Source organism: Ambystoma mexicanum, chromosome 3p (assembly GCF_040938575.1).
Source record: "Ambystoma mexicanum isolate Mex_15411 chromosome 3p, UKY_AmexF1_1, whole genome shotgun sequence".
In the NCBI taxonomy this organism is placed as follows: domain Eukaryota; kingdom Metazoa; phylum Chordata; class Amphibia; order Caudata; family Ambystomatidae; genus Ambystoma; species Ambystoma mexicanum.
Genome location: NC_090925.1, coordinates 677,053,581 through 677,068,004, shown reverse-complemented (window position 1 = coordinate 677,068,004; position 14,424 = coordinate 677,053,581). Strand labels below are relative to the sequence as shown.

The 14,424-nt window shown below is 49.3% G+C and overlaps 1 protein-coding gene across 3 annotated transcripts in view; it reads right to left on the bottom strand.

The window, feature by feature from the left end:
• The window catches only part of SIMC1 (SUMO interacting motifs containing 1), a 614,032-nt gene that overhangs the window by 557,024 nt on the left and 42,584 nt on the right, over window positions 1–14,424 (bottom strand). The gene's annotated exons all lie outside the window — the stretch shown is intronic.

Here is a 14,424-nt window from a genome sequence, read left to right as displayed (position 1 = left end):
TGCTCGTGCCCCGGACCTCCCAGGCAGGCGGGAAATGGCCCCCCAGAAGGCAGACAAGATCTGAGGTTGCCACCGTCAAGCAAACCAAAAAGGGGCACAGGTAGGAGGAAACGTGAATACGGACCCCGTGGACAGTGGGTAGCCAACAGACACCCAGACTAGTGGGCAAGTGAGCTGATACCAGTGAGCAGGTACTGGGAGGAGAGTGCAACGACACCTGCATGTTGAATGACAGTGGAACTTGAGAAAAGTGCATAGAGAGAATGCAGAAGGGGTAAACCTGTGGAGCCTGGAAAAAAGGGGAGGGGGTACAACAGAAGATACCCCAGGCATCTAGAGGAGCAAGTCACAGGAGGTAGCTGGAAGAGAACAAGAGAGGAACAAGAAACACCGGGAGGGTATGGGAAAACACCCGGAGCAAGGCGGACAAGGGGTAGAGATGGACAGTGCAACGCCACAGCAAGGAAAAATGGGTGGGATAACTAAGAAGGCACTGGAGTCGAAAAAGATGGCAGAAATCGACATGTCCCAATTCTCGACCAAGGAAGACTCACGACACATACTAGCTGAAAACAAAGCCCTCAGGGGGTGATATACAGGCCTCATCGGCCGACCCAATCAGCACAAAGACAATGGTGGAGAGCAAAGTGGAGGGCCTAGAACAAAACCAACTGAATGTAGATTTAGTTGAAATGAGCCTCGGTGCTAGATGGACAGAGCTAGAGCTCCGGGAGGAGGAAGTCATGCTGAAAATGGATGACCTGGAAAACAGAGAAAGACTTAACATACGAATACTGGGCCTGAGAGAGACAGCAAGATAAACCCTGAGGCAAGTGGAGGAGAAGGTTCAGGGCCTGGTGCACCACCTGTTTGAGGCAGATGGAGGTAAAGAGGTGCAACTTGAAAGGGCACACAGGAGAGGAAAACCATATGGGAATGGCCCACGCTCCATAGTGGCAAAATTCTTGGGCTACAAAGATAAAACAGAGGTGCTAAATAAAGCAAAGCAATTGGACTTTGAAGGCTCTAAGGTGACGATCTATCAGTGACTCCAGGATAAAAGGCATCAGGTACCGGTAGGGATACTCCTTCTCGTTACAATTTGAAGTGTACTCAGTAGACTACCCGATAATTTAGGCGGTGGAGGCAGAACAGGCCCTGGGCCACCTTACAGCAGGCATGGAAATGGAAACAAGGGGACCCGAAGTGCCGAGTACAAGCAAGGAAAGACCTGGCTCGGTCCCGGGACCACAGAGGAGGAGGAGAGGACAAACAGGCAGGAAAATATATAGGGCTGAACGGGCCCTCACCCCATAAGACCCCTAGACTGCCAGAGCAGTCACAGGAGCATAAGTCCATTGGAGTGACAACTTGAATGAAGATGCAGAGAGAACGATTCTGGGTGGAAGGTATAAGTGCTAAAATGGATTGCTGGGGGGAGGCTCACACCTCTGCTCTGAAGTGGCCCTTGTTGGGAGAGATGGCGTCTCCATGACTCTGATCAAACTCAAGTTACAGTTCCAAAAGATTTTGCAGTTATTGTGGGGTTGTGGTTATCAAAACGGCTCCAGGGTTAGAAATGGCAGGTGCAATGAATATAGCACCTGCATAGAGGGAATGTAGGCAGAGTGGAGCGTTTGCAATGGGGAAAGGTGAAGTTTGCAGGGGTCTGGTTGTAGGAACGTTGAATGTAAGGGTCTAAACTCCCCGACAATGATCTTCGGTTGCCAGAGAATTCTGTAAAGCCTCCCTGGACATGCTCTTCTTTCAGGAAACACGGTTGAACCAAGGGGAGGAGAAGACGTTAAAATGCGCAGGGATGGGACAGAACCACTGGGCTTCAGGAAGCTCCAAAAAAAGGGGGGGGGGGCGGAATGGTGCTCCACAAACAATGTAAATTGCAGGAATGTGTAGCCACCAACCTGCTGGAGGGGAGGTTACTGATACTGCAAGGCATTATGAAGGGGGCGAGAGTGTTACTAGTGGCATTTTATGCACCGAATCGGGGGCAAAGGCAATTTATAACTAATGCGCTCAACGCAATACAGGGGTAGGGTGGCTGCGGGGGGGGGGGCACAACTCGTTGGCAGACGAACCCTGGCAAAGGAAAACGGTGGACCAGCAGGCACCGGGGAGAGGAGATGAAACACTAGGGTATCAAGGGCGGGCGATTGAGACACTGGGCCTCATTGATGTGTGGAGAGAGTAGCACCCACGTGAGGAAGGGTACACCTTTTTCTCAGCACCCCCACAAAACATATACAAGGATTGATTACATGCTCCTGAATAGAGATCAGGGGACCAAGGTGATGGGCTTTGCAAGCAGACTGGTGGGTAGGAACCGACCACGACATGGTACTAATGACCCTTGACATAATTGGATTACACAGGCCGGACAGCGGCTGGCCGTGTAATGAGACGCTTTGAAAAGACCCCCTCTTTGCAGACCAAGTGGCTAAAGCAATAACTGAATACTTTGAGCTGAACGATACCGGGGATGTTCGCACAGAGGTGGTCTGGGATAATGTGAAGGCAACCTGGAGAGGGCTACTAATCAGAGAGGGGGCAAGATGAAAAAATTAAGATGAAGAAATCTGAATGAGGAGAGATTGCGGAGCGAGATAGTGGAGGGGGAGGAAAGGATGCACGCCACAGAGGGGGACATAGAAGAAATTAGAGATGCATTGCTTGCTAAGAGAACAGAGCTGAAAGCACTGGGGATGGGAGACACCATGTGGAAATGGATGCATTAAACAAAAATACTACGAGAAAGGGGATAAGGCAGACACAATCCTGACGGTGAGGCTCTGTGCATAGAGAGCAGAAAGGTGGGTATCCAATCTTGGAAACCCCGCTGAAGGTGCCCGGGCTGCACCAAAAGACATAGCAGAAGGGTTTGCCCAGTACTACGAGAAACTGTACGAATATGAGGCTCCCCCGAACCAACCGCAGTGGATGAATACCTGTGGGAGGTGGACATGAAGGGATTCACAAGTTCAGAAACAGAGCAACTAGAGAGCTCTATAACACCCGAAGTACAGGAGGCGATATCCTGCGTCACGAGCGGGAAGGAACCAGGAGAGGATGGGTACAACATAGGTTTCTAAGAAATATGCGGGAGTCCTCTCTCAACATATGGTGAAATTGTATAATGGCTGCACCCACGTTCAGCAAGGCACTAATCTCCATGATCCCGAACGAAGGGACCCCACCCAATGCTTCTCATACCGCCCCACCTCGCTTTTGAATGTGTACGAGAAAAGATTCACCCGAATTTTGGTGACACGGTTCGAGGAGAAGCTACCTCGAATCGTCCACCCAGGTCCAATGGGATTTATAGTGGGTAGGCAGGGTCTGGATGCAATTAGAGAGACACTGGACCTTATGGAACACGTCGGAGAAGATTGGGGGGACCATGCTTTGCCGAGTCTTGAAACAGAAAAGGCATTCAACCGAGTTGAATGGGGGTTCCTGTTTGCAGAGTTACGAAAAATAGGAGCAGGAGAAAGAATGTGTAGTGCTATCAGGGCAATTTACTCAGGACCCACAGCGAGGGTGGTCATGAACGGGACAAAATCCAGGGAATTGGCTCTCAGTAGGGGAACTAGGCAGGGGTGCCCGCTCTTGCCCCTCCTTTTGCGCTGACAATGGAGCCACTAAAGGATAAAATACATAGGGATGGCCAAATAGGAGGCATCAGGGTGCGAGATGATGACTACAAGTTGAGCATGTACGCGGATGACGTTCTACTGTACTTCTCAGCGGGAGAAGAAACGGTCTCTAGGGTGCTTCAAACAATGAAGAGGTACGGTAGTGTGTCTGGGTTCAAGGTGAACGTAAGTAAATCAGTACATCTCCCATTAAGAGGGGTCACTGGGGGCCGCAAAGCAGAATGGAGAGATAATTCCTGCGGACCTGGGCGACCTCTATGAAAAAAACTTCCCCCCACTACTGAACCAGCTCTTCGGGGAACTGGACACCTGGACGAATTACCATTGCGTGGATGGGCCGGCTGAAGACAACGCTTCTCCCCAGAGTGCTCTATCTGTATCAGGCATTGCCTATAGATTTGCCCAACCTGCACTTTGAGGAGCTAAAAAGGATACTGCGCTTCCTGTGGCAGGGTAAAATGCAGAGAGTGGCCTACAGGGTGTTAATACAGCCCAAGGAGAAGGGAGGGGCGAGTCTGCCAGAAGAACAAGTTACTTCTTACCTTGTAACGTTCTTTCGACGGGATGTTCCTCTGACGTATTCTTATCTTTGATAATATGTTTCCAGCTTGCTGGCCTCAGAAATGTTTTCTCTGTAGAGGGCGCTGCACGTCGACGTCCGCCGAGTCGATGTCCCTCGACGGCCACCGTATCGGCGCCGACGTCACCATGCCCATTAATAGCCACGCACGGCGTCCGTTGCTCAGTTCCGTTTTGTAGCATAAGAAAAGTCATGCCTGAATTGGTTATTGACCTTGAAGGAGCGTAAGCTGCAACCACAAGGGAAGTATTACTGCGGGGATGGATGGGAGGGGCGATAAGGAATACGTCGGAGGAACATCCCGTCGAAAGAACGTTACAAGATAAGAAGTAACTTGTTCTTCGAAGGGATTGTGTCCTCCGACGTATTCCTCATCTTTGATAGACTCCCATAGCAGTGGTATGTAATTGGAGGTGGGAGTAAGAATGTTATGTATCCCTTTAGGGATGGACCGCATGTAATACGGCCTTGCCAAATCTTGTCTCTTGACTAGTGGAGGAATCCAGGTTGTAAAATTTTGTGAATGTATGTGGCAGACGCACCTATGTCTCCGACCGGTACCCCTATTTGGAGAGCCAAAGAGGATGCGATACCCCTGGTTGAATGAGATTTTGGGGTGGCTCTTTCCCTGCCAGTTTGTAACATTCCAGAATGGCCAAAATAATCCACCTGGAAATGGTTTGTTTTGTTATGGGTAGTCCCAACTTGTGACCCGAGTATCCTACAAACAGTTGGTCTGCTTGCCTGATTCTAGCCATTCTACTGATGTAAAAGCTTAGAGCTCGCCTTGGGTCCAGCCTATGTAGCCTTTCTTCCTCTTTCCCCGGATGGGGAGGAGGGTAGAACGAAGGTAAGGTAATTTTCTGAGTAATATGAAATTAAGAAACCACCTTTGGGAGGAATTTAGGCTTCACCTGTAATACAACTTTGTCCTTGTGGAAAATTGTATGTGGGGGTTTACAGGAGAGAGCTTGTAGCTTGCTCACCCTCCTAGCAGATTTTAGTGCTACCAATAGGACAGTTTTAAGCGCAAGAAATCTCAGCGAACAAGAGTGAAGTGGTTCGAATGGAGTGCCCATTAGGAAGTTTAAGACTAAATTTAAGTCCCATAAGGGAACCTGGAATGGTTTTGGAGGATAAACATTAGTTAATCCTTTGAGAAATTGTATCACTAAAGGTAGTTTGAAATACGATGGTTCCTCTGCAGTGCGCTTGAAGATTGAAAGCGCTGCGAGATAGCCTTTTACAGTGCCAACTTGAAGGCCCGAGTTTGCCAAGTAGAGTAGAAACGATAACACTGTTGGTGTACCACATGAAAAAGGGTCAATATTCTCTTCCCTACACCTGCTGCAAAATTTGTTCCAACGGCAGCGGTATAAAGACTTTGTTGCTGGTCTTCTGGCCGAAAGCAACACCTCCATGACGTCATCAGGGAGATCCCAATCCTTGTACCTCACCCTTTCAGAAGCCAAGCGTGAAGGTTGAGGGTTCTGGTGTCTGGATGGAGAACCTGACCTCCCTTCTGCGAGAGAAGATTCTCTTTGAGTGGAAGACGGATTGGAGAGCAGATGGACATATCTAGAAGGTCCGGGTACCACGTTCTCCTGGCCCAGTCCGGGGCAATTAGGATCATGGTTTTCCGGAATCTTCTCAACCTTCCGATCATTTGATGAATAACAGGGACTGGTGGTAACGCGTAAAGGAGTGGAAACTCCCAGTCCACTACGAACGCGTCACCCAGAGCTCCTCTCGGGGGGGAATTCCCTCAAACAGAACAGATCGCACTTCCTGTTGGTGCTTGTGGCGAACAGATCCACCTGAGGGGTTCCCCAAAGGGCAAAGATCTCTTGGAGGACTTCCTGGGCTAGCTCCCACTCGTGGGAGACTGCTCTGCCTGCTCAGAGCGTCCGCTGTCAAGTTCTTCTCTCCGGCTAGGTGGACTGCCGATAGAGAGATTCCTTCCCGAATTTCCCAAAACCAGAGCTGCATTGCCTCTCTCACAGTGGCAGTGACCCTACGCCTCCCCTTTTGTTGAGGTAGTGCATGGCCACCGTGTTGTCCGTCAATATCAGGACATTTCTCCCCTGTACTGATGGCAGGAAAGCTTTCAGCGCTAGTCTGATCGCTCTCAGCTCCAATAGGTTGATGTGTAGTCTGGACTCCGATGGAGACCAACGACCGCTGATGGTCAAGTCGTTGGCATGGGCTCCCCACCCCATGAGTGAGGCATCTGTGACTACAGTTATCTCCGGCCATGGTTGCCAAAACAGTTCTCCTTTCAAGATGTTCTCTGGATAGGCCCACCATTGAAGGTCGCGGGCTACTTTGTCCGGAATCCGGAGGAGATCTGTCATTCTCCCTGAGAATTGCAACCACTGAGTTCTCAGGCGAGCCTCTGGCACAAGGAAGATGCAGGATGCCATGAGGCCTAGCAACCTCAAAAAAGTCAAAGGCTGGGAGATGTTGGGCATTTTGAAACTTGTTGACCATCTGCAGAATATCTTGAGCCCTCACCTCTGGTGGCGAGGCTTTTCCCAGGGAAGTGTCCAGGACCGCTCCAATGAACTGGAGTCTCTGTGATGGTATCATCTGTGACTTCTTTAAATTGAGGGAGAAGCCCAGTTTGTGAAGGAAGTGGCAGACATAATCTAGTTGGGTCTGAGCTTGTTCCGAAGATACAGCCCTGATCTGCCAATCGTCCAGGTAGGGGTAGACGTGGATCCCTTCCCTCCTTAGACTCACAGCCACTACCGACATCAGCTTGGTGAAGACCCTCGGGGCGGAGGTCAGCCCAAACGGCAGAACTTGAAATTGATAATGAGTCGCCAATTGCGAACCTCAGGTATTTCCTGTGTTTGGGATGGATTGGCACATGGAAATAAGCATCCTGAAGGTCCAGAGATACCAGCCAGTCCTGGAGCTGGAGGGCCTTAAGGATCAGAGAGAGTTACCATCTTGAACTTGTCCTTCCTAAGGAACTTGTTCAATTCTCGTAAATCCAGGATGGGTCTCAGTCCTCCGTCCTTCTTTGGTATGAGAAAATAGGCGGGGGGGAGGGTTGGGGGGGGGAGGGAAGAGTACCAGCCCTTGTTCCTGTCCGCTACAGGTACCGGTTCTATGGCACCTTTCTCTAGAAGGTCTATAATTTCCTGCAAGAGGAGCGGATCTGGAACTTTTAGAGAGCTGTTCCCCGGTGGATGACTGAGGGATGTGTAGAAAGGGTAGGCAGTAACCCTGGGCAACTGTCTCCAATGCCCAAGCATCTGACGTTATAGCCTGCCATTCCGTCAGATGGTGAGTTAACCTGCCCCCTACAGGTGTTTTGTGTGGAAAGACCTCAGTGGTTTTGGGGCGGCTGATGCAGATGCTGAGGGTAAAGAGGCACCTGCTGCTGCTGCAGCCTTAGTACCTTTGACCTGTCCACCTCGGGTGGATCTCCTTTGGCCTCTGAGCCGGCTGTCCTCTGCCTTTCCCGAATGCGGAATAATAGCGAAAAGGACTTTCGTTTCCCAGAGGTTCCCAAGGGGCGAAAAGGAGTTTGGCGGATAGCAGCTCCTGCTGCTTTAGATGTCTGCAGCTTTTCCAGACTGTCATCAGCCTTTTTTCCGAATAATGAAGAGCCGTCAAAGGGCATATTCAAAAGTCTGGCCTGTACATCTGGAGCAAAGCCCGACTTTCGCAACCACGCATGCCTGCGGATTGTTGTACTTGCCGCCATGGCCCTGCTGATACAGTCAGCGGAATCGATGCCAGTTTGAAGTGACTCGCACATGGCATCTTTAATAATGTTAAGGAAGGCTTCCTTTTCCTCTCCTTCGGGTATGCAGTCAGCCGCTGATGAAGCACACTCCCACAGTGTGTGACTGAACATGGCGAGCGTACAGGTGGCGTTGATGGACTTCAACGCCATACTACAAGCAGAGAAGACTTTCTTTGCCATAGAATCGTACCTCTTGTCATCTCTATCCTGTGGGAAAGTAGGGTAAGCGGTCCTGCTGCTTGATGAAGTTGCCGCTTGGACCACCAGGCTCTCTGGAGTTGGGTGTTTCGATAGGTATTCAGGGTCAGCAGCAGATACCCTATACTTGGCTGATAATCTTTTATTGACAGCAGGGATAACTTCAGGAGTTTCCCAGTTAGATGCAATTTTTCTTTGTAAGGCTGTATATAAGGGGACCACAGGATCCTCCTGTGGACCTTTGTCTAATATGTCTGTCAGGTCATCCTGTTGAAAAACAGGCGAAGGCGCAGACCAACCCATGAATTCAATAATTCTTGCCATCAGGGTTCTATAGGGTGTTTCGGCATGTTCCCCTGGGTCTGGCTTAACAAAATCCACTTCTGGGGAAGTGTCCAGCCCACTTGCCTCATGTAATGACTCCTGTAGGTCTTTCAACCTTCTTTCCTCAGAGGTGAAATCCTCTGAAACAGGTAGTGTGGTCCTCTGCAACTCAAAGGTTTCCTGGTCAGAATCTTCCCCTTCTTCATAAATTGAAGATAATCCAGGGTACTCTGACATGACCTCTGAAATGGTATAAAACCCATTTCTAAGGCAGAAGGAGCCAAATTCGTCATTATTGGGCAAGAAAACGTTGATGTCGTCGACGCCGATGTGACAGGCTTCGAAGGCGCTGAAAAGGGCATTGAGAAAACTGGAAGAGGCCTCGAGGAACTCGAGAGGATCGGGATCCTACTAGAGGACATCGACGACAGTCTCGGCGTCGTGCCGAAGGCTCTTGGAATCACTGTTGTCTGTGGAGTAGCCGTGGTCTTCTCCTTCATCGGCGTCGATGTCGGCCTCGACTATGGCGTCAAGTCGATCGACCGATGCGTCGAAGAACCCTTCGACAACGGCGTCGATCCATGCGTCGAAGGGATCTTCGACAACGAAGACGGTGCCTTCTTACCCGATGGTCCGTGGTGCTCTCGGGTGGAATGTTTCACCGGGTGCTGCGACTCGCTGCGTTTTGATTTTTTGGGTTTTTCACCCGGGGTATCACCCTCAGCTGTCTTCAGGGGGACGAGGCTGCTTTCTCGAAGACGCTTAACATTTTCTTCCTGAATTCCTCCTACTCAGCCCGAGAGCTGTGTTTTGTGGGGCAGGAGACCCTTTCTGGGGAAAAAGAAGACGAGGAAGGGGATCTTCCACGTCTCTTTGAGTGTCTTGATCTCGCCGAATGGTGGGAGCTACTTCGAGATCTAGAATGGGAATGTTTGACGGCGAGGAGACAAATGCCTCGACCCGGCCGAAGAAACTTTTGAGGAGGTTTTGACCGACTTACCTCTCTCGAGATTCCCCTTGCGCTCGTGCAAGGCTTTCGCCGTCATGGACATGCAGTCCTCAAACTACGAACAATGGTGCTCGGCTCCCAAGCACCACAAGCAGATCCTGTGTGGATCCGTTATCGTCATTTTTTTACCGCAGTCTCGACATTTTTTGAAGCCGGATCGCGGCGTTGTCGGTTCCGATGAAGATGCCATCGAGAACGAGTTGGTATATTTCGAGTAGATGTAGATTAGTTATCTGACTGAACTGAGCATGTTCCGAGGCTCCACGAAGAATGGAAAAACGGAACTGAGCAACGGACACCGCGCGTGGCTACTTATGGGCATGGTGACGTCGGCGCCGATACGGTGGCCGTCGAGGGACATCGACTCGGCGGACGTCGACACGCAGCGCCCTCTACAGAGAAAAAATTTCTAAGGCCAGCAAGCTGGAAACGTATTATCAAAGATAAGGAATACATCGGAGGACACAATCCCTTCGAAATGCGAACGTACTACAGAGCAGCCCAGTTTGCACGGGATTAAACTCCTAAATAGGTGGCAGTGGGGTATCTTCACTGTCACCTTGTTTGGTTTTAGGTGTCAAGAGTTTATTGTAGTTTTGGTCTTTTTGACATCAGTTTTTCTAGGTCTTGCGTTTGAAGTGGTACCGACACTGGCTGCTCCCTTAACTGGTAACAGAACTAATGTCAGCCTGGAAGAGATTAAACAGTTGGGGAAGCAGTTCCCAGTGGGGCCACCCTGGAGAATTGTGGCCACTGGAGGGGACCGGTAGCAGTCCTAGCGAGGATCTGTTTTTTTGGATTATGTGAGAAAAAGTGGCATCCTTTAGAATACAAAAGTTTGCCAGGGGCAGACGTGGCTGAGCCTGGAGTGTAACAGTGAGGATTGTGCTACCGACCAGCACAGACATCACTCACATTATGGAAAGGGTACTGCTCAAGGAGGGCAGCCACTGGTAGTAGCGCTGCATGCAAACGGTTGAGCGGCTTACCTGTCAGAACAGTGGGAGTTGCGGTGCTAGTCCGGAAACACCTGCAGAGTGTGCTGCTCCGTGTGAGGCCATGGTGGTAGCGCTCTCAGTTAGAGACTTCTCGGTGTGCCACAGGCCTGGACGGTGCCATCGCTGGTGTGCCGGGAGAGCTGTATAGTAGCGGAGCAGGAGCTGCATTCCTTACAAAGTATTGTAACAAATTATGACGTTGTACCCAAGAGAAACGGTTGCAAGGTTCTCATGCGTTCCTAAGGTGCCTTGTTCAGAATGCGTAGATACATGGGGGTGTCCTTCCCTGGGTATTTAACCATTTTACTGTCAATTTGCTAAACCAGATTTATGTCCTTGTCATGAGGGGTACACTAGAGAGCAATTCAAGTGTAACATCTGCATAATTTACAACCTTATTACACAATAGAACACACAGGTTTTCATAAATAGGACCAGTATTTATAAGTGGTCTTAGAGCTGTTCAAAAACTTGAAACGAAGTATTGTAGGTGGTATAAGCAGCAAGAACTCAAATGGTATAAAGTGCTATTTGTGAGCAAATCCTTCAGCTCCAGTGACTTGTATAGTACAACAGTTACAGTGGGTATCAGTCACATTACAGCAATCTATATAGATGCATAGTTGCAGAAGCCGGGCACAAAAGGGTGGCCTAATCAAAGGTCAACATCTAGGTTTGAATCGATAGTTCAGATGTAGTACGGGGTAGCCTAAACGTAGACAGTAGAGGGACCCCAGACGTTGCGACAAGATGCTGTTCAAAAGCCTTCTTCAATAGGCTGGGAAGGTCTCCCTATAGGAGGAACATATAAAAAAAGGGCTGGCGTTAGCCATATTGTGTGTTTCACATAGGTGCTTCAAACTCTGACATTAAACTAGGCAGAAATTCTGCTGACACAAAAGACAGTACTAGGTGTGAGGACACTGACCTTCCGTGTGCTGGGACCAGGATCTCTCTCTGGGGTAGAATTAAAATATTCTTAATTTCTTTGGGGACCAAGAGTGTTGCAGACTCCCACTTTGGGGCCGTAGTGCTGTGGGAGACATGCGAGGACATAGTTCTAAAGTCTGTCCAGGTAGCGATTAATAGTAGAAAAAAAAAGGAGGGTCAAGGATCTAGAAGTATTTACCATGGTTCTTGGGTATGGCCGAGTTCCAAAGGCGCTGGTAAGCAAGATGGTGTTGCCTCTTCAAAGAGGTTGGGGAGTCAAGATCGCAATCTGAGGCTGGGCTCCTAAAGTGTGGAGGATCCAGTAGGCAGGTACGAGGTCCTGTAAAGATTGAAGGACCAGCTTAGTCACCGAAAGTGCACAGCCCTAGGGGGGGTTGCACAAGAGGGGAGAGGAGGGGGTGAAGCTCCTTACCTGGACGGGCTGTGTAACTTGGCCGCACGAGTAGCTGTACCGAGAAGCCGCCCGCTGCTGAAAAGCGGGATACATGTTAGATCTAGTTAGAGCTGTGTCATGTAGGGCAGGTGCGCATGCGTCACAAGAGACACTACTCCCTGCGCACTACCTTAGTGTACACGGTGCTAAGCGGAAAGTGAAGTGAGTACGACCCAAAATTCTGGGTTGAGGCCATACCTGGTGGAGCTAGGGGGCCTAATTAAATGGTGGACTACATGGGGGGCCGCAAGGAAAAATTGGAGCGGGAGTCTAAAGACCCACGTGCGCAGGGGAGATTGATGTAGTCACACGGCACATGCGTGTAGGTGTAAGGACTGGTATCTATGGAAATGGAGGACGCTAGGTCCAAGGGGCCCGAGGTAGCGGGTCCCGAGGTGCTGGGGTTATGATAGGTATTGTGTGGCACGAAACTGGAAGGCATGTGCTGGTAAGCCTGGAGAGTGGACATGTTTAGGACAGATAGCTGGCAGATAAGGCACAGACTATGATGCTGGTACAGCCCAGACACCCAGTGGGGGGGGGGGGCAGCAGGGGTACACGGCCCTTAATGTCAAGTACTGGATGCAAAGGCAGGGTTATTAGCTGTATGGGCCGCTAGGTGATTCCTAATTCAGACCTTTATTTATAGAGTCAGGTTTGAACATCCACCAGGCCTCTTTATGGTTGAGGGCACTGGTGGTGTTAGAGGAGGTGGATACTGTGTCAAGGACCCACCAAAGCAGATCGTCAGGGCTATGCTGAAATGCAACATAGTGGGGCACCATAGGGGCTGTTAAAGTTCTGTATCGAATTCTGGACCTGTGTTCACATTCTTTTGTACACATTTATCTTTGTTTTTCCAACATATCGAAGTCCACACAGGCATTCTATTACATTGGACGTTTGGCAGTTGGAGAAGTGGTGAATGTTCCATACCCTGTCTTGAATTAGGAAGGATGACATTTTTCTAGTCAACCTGCAACAAGAGCACATCCCACAAGGGTGGTGGCCTTTAATTTTTCTAATGTCCCAGGTAAAGGATCTGGTGTTCTTGCTCATGCTAGCATTGGTCAGCATGTCCTTAAGATTTTTGGAGCGTCCAAGTGCAATTTTAGGAGGTTTCTCTTATGGTAGGCTCAGTTGTACTAGTGGCCAGAATTTCTTGATAAATCCTTCCAACTTGATGGTAGTAGGGCCAAATGTAGACACACCGGTCAAGACATCAACATTGGTGTGGATTTTGGGTGTTACCACGGATTCTCTTGGTGTATACTTGGCTCTTTTTTTTGGTATTGCTGAGGAGTTTTTTAGGGTACCCTCTAGCATGTAGTTTTTCTTGCAGAATGTTGGCATGTGTGTGGTACTGTGATGCCTCCGTGCAGTTTCTGCGAAGGCGAAGAAACTGTCCGTATGGAAGATTATCCCAAAGATTATTTGGGCGATTGCTTTTATAGTGTAAAACAATGTTCCTGTCTGTTTCTTTCAAAAACAGAGTGCATGTCAGGGCCCTGTTGGATGGTTTAATTGTGAGGTCTAGGAAGTTTATCTCTGCATTGATGCTGGTCATTGTAAACTTGATTTCCTGGGTTGGTCTGTTCAACCATGTCAGAAAGTGGTTTAGGGTTTGCTCGTCACTTTTCCAGATTAGGATGACTTCATCAATGTATTGGTACCAGTGATGTATCTTGTCATGGAAGGGGTTGTTGACTTTCAGGACATGGATCCCTTCATATTCAGCCATAAATATTATGGCCATGCTCGGGGCGAAGGCTGCGCCCATGGCAGTCCCGCTGATTTGTATGTAGAACATGTCTTTAAATAGAAATTAGTTTTGCAAAGGTAGCGGGTGCCCCTCTCTCGAAAGAACAGACTTGATAACCTGTTCAGTGGTTATTAACCACTTGAGAGTTCGCAGCCACTGCTTTTACTCACTGTGCCTTTCACAGATGGGAAATATCCATTTGCATATCAGTCTTTGTCCTGCCCAGGGGCAGTCCAGCACCGAAATGCAATGGCAATTCCAACCTGAACGAGAGTACCACCAGCAACCCCATACACGTGTTTCACCCTTGTTGGGGAAGATCTGTACGTACGATCGATTTATTTCACCATAGAAAAGTCTATCGGCAACTTGACGGCCAGCAGTTCCTTCTCAATCGTGCAGTAGTTCACCTCTGCTCCGCCAAAAAGACGTGATGGAAAGGGGATACATGCTTTACCACCGTCCATTCGAGTGAAGACAGCATGTGTCCCATGTTGCTGGCATCCGTGGAGATTATCAATCTCTTACCGAACTTAAAATCTTTAAGTGATGGGATAGATTCCAATGTGGCCTTGACAGAATCCAATTCTTCAGTACACTTCGAGTTGCATTCAAATTGAGCGAGATTCTTAATCAACAGTGTCATGTTCAGCGTCATATCTGCAAAACTGGGAACACATCTCGAATAGTATTCTGCCATACCAAGAAAGGTATGCACAGCATCCTTATTAAGGATTA